We start from the raw sequence: 8664 nt of genomic DNA, 5'->3' as shown, positions 1-8664 counted from the left end.
TTGCAAACAGTACATTGTACAATGTACATCACCTATTAACATGCTTGATTAAATCTGAAACAGTTTAGATAATAGTTTCTTCATGAGGACATTAGAAGTTGTTTACGTTTGGTATATATAAGCCAAATTTTTATCTGGTTAGATGAAAAAGAACTAGTGGACCATTTTATGACCATCAATCATACAAACATCATTTTTTGGATCACACCATTATTGGCATCATAAACATCAAGGGTTCATATTTTTTGAGGGAACTCTTATTAATATCATAAAAACTGCATCTGTAGGTCATCACATGCACTTGCAGATTTACCATTTTGTGCAATCCTACAACAATGGCATAGTCATAACCATGAATACAGCACTCCCATGTTGCACTGTACATCAGTCAAAGTCTTCTAATTGTGTAGCCCAATTGTCTCCAGTCTGGTCAAATTATGCAGTAAGGTGACACTGTCATATACAAGTGATGTACATGGAAGGGTACATTTTGGGTGGGGTGCATGCATGTAAGATGTAAAGGATGATATTAAATTCACATTTCTTGCATTTATTGTTCCTAATTGATTACATTCAATGTGGAAAATTGGCATGTATTATAGATTGCTAACACTCAAAGCATCTGGTGATGCAGTATGCATACACTGTACTAAAATAATTGTTGACACTTGTTACAATATTTTACCTGCAAATTACACACACACTATACTTCATACGGCTTCTTTAGTAAGCCCTACAATATATATGGTATGAAGACATAATTCTTCGTCAATAGCTACTAGTTCTGATATGATAATAGATCCATTATCATGACTTTATAATTTATTGACTTGTATGTAGCTTTCATAGGCCTTTTATAAGCCTTCTCCATAATATACGTAATTCCAGTGTCTAGCTATCTAATACTGTAACAGTTGACTATTTCTTTACATTTTTATATTAATTCATGGCAGGTACACATGCACACACTATATATGTAGCTACACTACACACTTAGCACAGACACACATTTACATTATGGCACAAGTTGTATAGATCAAGTTGGCCGAGTAAACATTTCTTTTCAACTCAGTAAGGTTAAAGAAATGTAATTTTTCATACATAAAATTGAGTATGCATTCAACTTAACAAGTGTGTGAGTAGTAGCAGTAGTAGTGTATGTATGTCTGTTTAAATGGGAACCTGGTGTCAACTGGAAAAGCAGCCCACCGAGCTGTAACATCAATGAGTACCTGGTGTTTACTAGAGAAACAATTTCAACTATCCATCTCACACAATGGGTGATGTCCAGGTCTCACACCTCAACCTGTAAGAAATGGTGCGACCTCCTCTGCAATTAATAGTTCTGTCCAAGGACCACTGACTCCTAGCGCCTGAGTAGTGCACAGGTGTCCTAGTACTGTAGGCGTGACGATGCTAGCATGGCAACCGAAGGCTTTGCTTTTGTGTGTGTGTATGCGTGCATTTGACTATATAGTGTTAGGTGGACTTGAGGCAAGCAGGAGGGACATAGCTTGTTAAATGTAATGGATGTAAAGAGCAAAGGAACATATATCATATACCCTTGTAGCTAAATGCATACAATGGAGGAGCCCTCGAGGCTGCACTGGGTAATGGAGTGTACAGCATACATTTATTGTTTACTGTTCAGATGTCTACAGTCAATTTAACAGTTTGTCAGGAGCTGTGCTGTATGTACACAGACAATAGTCTGTGCAGGTCTTCACTACACATACTGCATGTGGACACTGTAGAAGTGTGTGGTGTAGTGTTTCTTTTCTATTGGATGATAACATGTTGAAATCAGCCACGTCATTGTTGAAGCTACAGTGTTGACCCTATTAAGCAAAGGCAAATCATATTATGTTAAATGAAGGCTTAATATTGGCAGAGAACTACAATGTGGTCACAATTTGTTAATTCAGTTGGAAAAGTTTGATAGTGACTTGTCGAATACAGATTTATGGCTTGGTCATGGCAACATTATGGCTTGGTCATGGCAACGTGTATACAAAAACCCAGACTTATATGTCACTGTATATCCCATTCAGTAATGAATGTGGTACACAACTCAAATATATCAGATGACCTGACTGTATGCTGCAGACATACAAAGTATATAGCATGCTACAATCCAAACTACACACAGTGGCACTTCGAATTTCAATAAAAGTTTTCAAATAAAAATTGTTGCATAAAATTATCAAAGCCATTTTTTGTTGATTACATAATACTTAATATTACATTGAAAACGTGCTTGCTCATCACAGGAATGTTGCGTTGTTATAAATTTTCAGCAATAACTATCTTTTATAAAATTAATGTGTTAATGTGTATACAATGGAGGCATCACAATACATCTAGTTTATAGGAGTTCACATTGTATAGATACGTACCAGAACACTCTAGTATCATAACTATGGCACCCACAGTCAGGTGGTTATCACTTATAACAACCGTGTACTTTAAAAATATAGCTGTCATGGTACATAAGCTAACCAATCATCTTATACTGATCAGTGAACACGCATTCCATTAATTATCATAGTACGGTGAAGTGTTAGTTCAGCTTATACTCTGTATGGACTTAGTGAGTGAATGATATCAGTCCTATATTTACGCTGTCCAATTTTGGTGAACACTGACATGATTTTGTGGCCAAAAATCGCTATTGATATATGTGATTGGTGCAAAGAGAGGTTTACCAGTACAATAAACTAGTAACCTGAGGACTCTTCTTTGTAATGAAAATCAACACTTTAGGTAGTAGCAAAAACTTACTAATCATGCCTTTTAACAATATCGCTAGCATTATTAAATTTTATAGCTCAAAAAACCAATTAACTTATCCTTCACTACACAAGATTGCCTTGACAGCAGACAACCACCAGCGTGTAGTTGGTCTATTTAACAGTACACTGTTTATTGGAATATATGGTATGGTTACACAACCACAGAATTTTAAAAAAGGTAAAAATGTATTGAGCCTATAGGCTTGGAATATTTTAACGGAAGAATGTACTCCAGTGCCTACATCATCAGTAATTAGTCTGATTGCATACTTTAGGCCCAAAAATGAAATGGCTTATTTAGTGTTGTCTTTCTATTTCTAGTGTGAAGCTGTATTGGTTAGCCCAAAAGTGCGACCTGAAATGCTTCCAATAAGTTGCAAAGAAATTTCTTTTTTAAGCAGTGGGATTTTCTACTGCTTGACTGATTGACTGACTGACTGACTGACTAATTCCTTCAGACAAGTGTAACTCAATAATGGCTAAGGCTATGTGCTTGATTTTTGCACTACTAGATGTCACTTCAGCCTGACAGGTATACATGGCGCATTACACGGTACAATGTACTCGGTACAATGCTCGCACCATGGACATACTCTTGTCCTCCTTTATGGCCCATTTCTCTTTGCTGACAGTGCAAGGTGTTGATCCACGGTAGCACATAATGGCTTAAGTTTGTATCGGAAAGTGTCTGCACTTCTGACTGGATTGATTGCAGAGGCGCTCCTCATGCTGTTCTTTGCAATGCTGTGCAACGGGCTGAACATAGCCGAAAATAAAGTGTAATGACCACTTCACTTTGGGGCAAGCATCCATTGGGGCATGCATTCAGATGAAAACATTAAGTGTCTCACCATTCTTTTTTTTGATGTGGTATGGTGGGTTTACCAGTATTATTGTGTAATTTTATTTCCATTTTCAGATAAATACTGAATTTCCTTATTGATTTCATACCAGCTTGCAGACTACAGTTACTATGACTTTTGAGTATACCTTTCGTCTCCTGGCATTATGGAATGAAACAATATGAGAGCATTCCAGTAATTTTTACAAATGAATTTTCAGAGCTTATCCACCTCCACATCAACTCTATAAATGTCATCAGTAGCTCTGTTTATATATATCAGATGTGTTACTGGATGTGTCTTGAAGTTCAAAGAAATGGCCCAAAAACTTTTCAGTTGTGCAAGAAAATCCACTTTTATTACAGTAACATATATTCCATACAGAACGGACTATATATACATGCACAATTGGAATCCCATGCAATAGCCAGTGACAACGATCCATGCTTGCACTATACAGCGGTTCCAATTGCTCCTTCAATTTCTGTTGACCTTGATAAATGTTGCACTTCAAAAATCGAATGTACTGTCAGCAGTAGAACTTCCTGTCTAGAATTTCCACAATTGTAGCTTCAATTTCATCTTGAGGTTAATAATGTTTCAGTATGTCACGATACCACAATAGACTGTTTACTACAACATTGTTTATCACTAGTCTCTACAGACCACCGCTATAATCAGGTGTGTGATCTGCAGAATCTATTATTTGAACAAAATCTTGTGTAATGATCACAGGAATACTGCACCCGATCAGTTTGTTGGTGCTCTAAACAGACAGCATGTTGTACCTTGAACTTAACATTGGCTTGTGGACTGTAATGGATGCTGTCTGTTCTAACAGCACACCTCAATAGTAAGGCTGGTCATCCAATTGCCCTCTTGAGTGGAACCAGTTTTACATGATGTTATGGTTATTCCTCTTCTTATGGCACACTGTCCTGCATACAGTCACAGACTGGGTAGAGCAGAGTTAGTACATGACTCACTAAATGTGATAATGACACAGTCAGCCAGTCACCAACCTTGTCACACAACAGTGAGTTCGAAGTCTAGACAATAATTATGAGACAATGAAGTGTTAAATAATTAGGCCATTGCATGAACAACTTGGACAGTTTTGCAGTATCACGAGGCAAATGCTATGAGTAGTGACACCTTAGGGGAAGAAGGTATGTGATTGGCTTACATTTTCTAAACCATATAAAGCCTGGGGACAGTTTTGAAGTTTTAAAAACACAATGGTTTCATCACAACACAGATGCTACAGTTCATCAGGTAACAAATGGTAGATGTAAGCCACCAGCATACATTGTGATAAACATCAAGGTGACCTGCTAATTGTATTGTGATCATTGTTTATGGACATTTACTGTACATTAATGGTTAACACTACAATAGTGATAAGTAGTGATGACACTTATAAGATATGGGAATCAGTGGGCCCACACTGGCAAATTTCTACCCAAACAGCATAACACCTTAAATTCCTCACTGACTTTCTATCAGCTCTGCTAATTTTATTCTAATAAACCTAGGAAATAATGTAATGTGACTTGTCTTCTCAATCTCACAACCACAGAATACTGCTTTTAGCGTAAGTCATCAATTATCGACCACTACTTATTATTGACCACTATAGACTACACCAATAATTATCGACCAGTAGTATCCGCGCGATTTTACGAACACGCAAGTTAACAAACATCTCTATGTATTATGTACCCGCTTTGCCCACAGCCAAACAAAATTATCATTTCTAAGCACCTCAACCGTAACTGGACTCAATTTTTTTGCAGAGACTGTTGAACTCGTTCTCCCTTCGGACTATTCAGCGCTCTTACGATGTCATAAAGACTAGAAATCAAACATGCATGGAAAGGCCGCACCAAGCGTAGTGGCGTTGAACTGGCACTACAAGTTGATTAATCGCCTGGTAATACTGAAAGGTGATGAGCTTCGCAATGAGCGTGGTTTTGTTGAATGAGACGGAGTGAATGAAGCAGAACTACATGGTGTTACATCTTCGTACTAAATACATAATTCTGGATGGCTGAAGCACGAACAAAACCTAAATGGCCCTCATTCACGATAAAACTAGCCCTGGAGAAGATAAATCTCGAGGCTCTGATGATAAATTGGCAAGATTTCCATGGGACTGAGAAACAGGTAGAGAAGTAGCTATAACAATCCATGACAGTTAAGAAAATCGAAAGGGGGTAATAAATGATCTTGTGAGAAGATTAGGACTGCATATTGTCCAAGTGTCTAGCTAGCTAGCTATTGGCTACATTTCTGTACAAGGTCCCAATAATGTGATCTGTTTGTTGTTGTGATCATTCTGCATATACATCATGAATATTTTATATGCTTTTAATGGTAATTTTAGAAGGTGAAAAAGAAGAGGAACAAGAAGTTAAGAGAAATAATTAGGAGAGGTGCAAGACAAAGAAAGCAAAGTAAAAAGGAGGGAAGTAAAAGGAAAGGAAACTTCAGAGATCTGCAAAACAAGCTGAAGCCAGTGATTCCTGAGACTCAGAAATGGTGAATATGATGATATTGACAGTGATTACGATTGTTAAACAGGCAGATATCCAAGTTGTGACATGATCCCTACTGTAACTTCCAAGGTGTCTCATCTACGTATCGCATTCAGTGGAAAGTTGATGAGGGAATGGACTATATGCACTAATGAAAACTAGTGAATGGGCAACTAGCTAGTGTTTACAAGTTGATTATGGCCTACATGTACATGTGTGAAGTATTATGTGAATGTACGTAACTCACTGTGTGAATGTCTCTTGAACAGAATGTTCAATTTGATTCATATTTTAGGTGTATACCCTTGTCATGTTAGTGGTTAAGTTGCTAGTATAATTTTATTACTTGATCAAATTCATAGCGAGTCATGCTCCATTTCTTGGAATTGGTCGATAATCTGTAATTGAAATTTACTGTAATTGAAATTTACATAAGTTGATGATAGGTATAGTCTAGTCATTTTATGGGTTTGACCTTAAACTAATTGCAACACAAATGGTTTCAACAGTTTCTAGCACAGAAAAATGTGCTCTATATCATATCAAAAGTCCCAGAAAATCCCATAAGGGGAAAGTGACCTTTTGCATGACCTTTTTAGCCATTTTTGGCAAAAATTAGGATTTGTGCTTCTATTTCAGCTGTACATTATCCAAACTATTTACATTTGTCAAATGATTGCTCTCACTATAAGGAACAAGATAATACTTGTTTGGTATCCATAGCTTAATTTGTTCTAAAGTCATCGTAATTTTACTGGACAAAACTGACAGCATTTAGTCCCGCCCAACCACTTAATTAATTTTTTCATATTTAGCTTCGTATCTTTGGTGAATGACACATGAGAAGTCATCAGCAAAAGATATGGTACATCTGAGGAGGGCCAAAGGATGCTCTTTAGTGGCTGTGTCATTCACCACAGATTTAAAGCTGAACATGAAGAAGGGAACTTTTTTATCGAACAGCACTAACAAGCAGCAGTTCATTAATATGCTTAGCTGCTTCTTGGAAAGAAATTGTAAAGTATACCATGCTTCAGGAGATGCTGATGTGATGAATGTACAAAAAGCAGTAGAGTAGTAGACACAGTGCTAGTTGGTGATGACACCAATATTCTTGTATCTGTTTGTGGCAGCTGCAAGGGAACAGGCTGCATGAACTCAGATACCTCAATCCATGAAGAAGATGATACAGATACCAACACTGAATGAAAACAAAACTTACCATTTATAATACACAAGAAAATAGATTTTCCACTACCACGGCCATACAATTTTCAATGTCATTGTATATGTACCTAACTTAATGTCAGGTTTGGAATTGTAAAGAATTAAATCATCTTCATGACAATAGAGAATGAAAACAACCGAACTGTGACTGTCTCTGGGAAAACCGGTCTTATCACCCATTTAAAAGTATCGAGAAACATCGGTTTTAAATATTCAGAGTGTTTTAGCTTGCCAATGGTGGTAGCCATGTGTACCAAATTTTCACACATCTACAACAATTTATTACCTTCCAGATCATCTACTGAAGAAGTAGTCAACAGCTAAGTTTCCCACCATTTTAGATAGTTTTTAAACCGAGGTTGCCTGTATCAGGCAAGCTCCAAAAAGGGTGGGAGGCAGGGAGCCTGGAAGGCAGGCAAGATACTGTTTAAAAATTAAAGAGGAATGTGTTGGAAAAATTAAAGAGGAATGTGTTGGGATATATTTGGACTCCCTGTGTAAATACTACTATTACTATATTAGGCCAAGTTATGGGCCATTCAGGGCTCAAAACTGGATAAAAGGAAACTTACAGCACAGATCATTGTCCAATACCATGGAGCTATACAGCCATACACAGCCATCTCTTGGTTGGCCAGGGCTCAGGCCCCAGACCACTCGTATGGCTTGCCACTGTGCTTGAAAAAGGAAGCTAGCAAAAGCAGACCACTTTATTCTGGTCAACTGTGGCAGTGAAATTATTGATAGTGCATTCATAAAGCTTTGTTTGTGTGAAAAAAAATCAAACTTTCCTGACTTGGGCGATAAGACTGGTTTTCGCAGATCCAGTCACAGTTGTATATAAAGCTATGCTATTTCTCAGTTTCCATGGTAACACATGCACCTTCTAGTCTTCATTATGACCCTCTGTTATAAAAATGTCCCTTGCCATGGGAAAACTATCATTAGACAAGCAATAAACGAGTTAAACCAAAATTTAATTAAGTGCATGGGCGGGACTAAATACTGTTAGTTTTGTCCAGTAAAATTATAACTTTAGAACAAATTAAACTATGGATACCAAACAAGTATCATCTTGTTTCTTATAGTGAGAGCAATCATGTGATACCAAATATAAATAGTTTGGATAATGTACAGCTGAAATAGAAGCACAAATCCTATTTTTTTGCTAAAAGTGGCTAAAAAGGTCATGCAAAAGGTCACTTTCCCCTTATGGGATTTTCCGGGACTTTTGATATGTTATAGAGCACATTTTTCTGTGTTAGA

At 37.1% G+C, this 8664-nt stretch overlaps 1 long non-coding RNA gene across 1 annotated transcript; it reads left to right on the top strand.

Annotated features, from left to right (window-relative positions):
* Positions 1–5302: 5302 nt before the first annotated feature.
* Positions 5303–6471, top strand: LOC136263310 (uncharacterized). The gene is made up of 2 exons (XR_010704553.1): positions 5303–5800; positions 6021–6471. It is a non-coding gene; the product is annotated as an uncharacterized lncRNA (long non-coding RNA).
* The last annotated feature ends 2193 nt before the right edge of the window (positions 6472–8664 follow it).

This window comes from Dysidea avara, chromosome 8, assembly GCF_963678975.1.
Source record: "Dysidea avara chromosome 8, odDysAvar1.4, whole genome shotgun sequence".
Lineage (NCBI taxonomy): Eukaryota > Metazoa > Porifera > Demospongiae > Dictyoceratida > Dysideidae > Dysidea > Dysidea avara.
The sequence above is the reverse complement of the archived record's forward strand: the minus strand, read 5'-3'. Positions and strand labels throughout refer to the sequence as shown.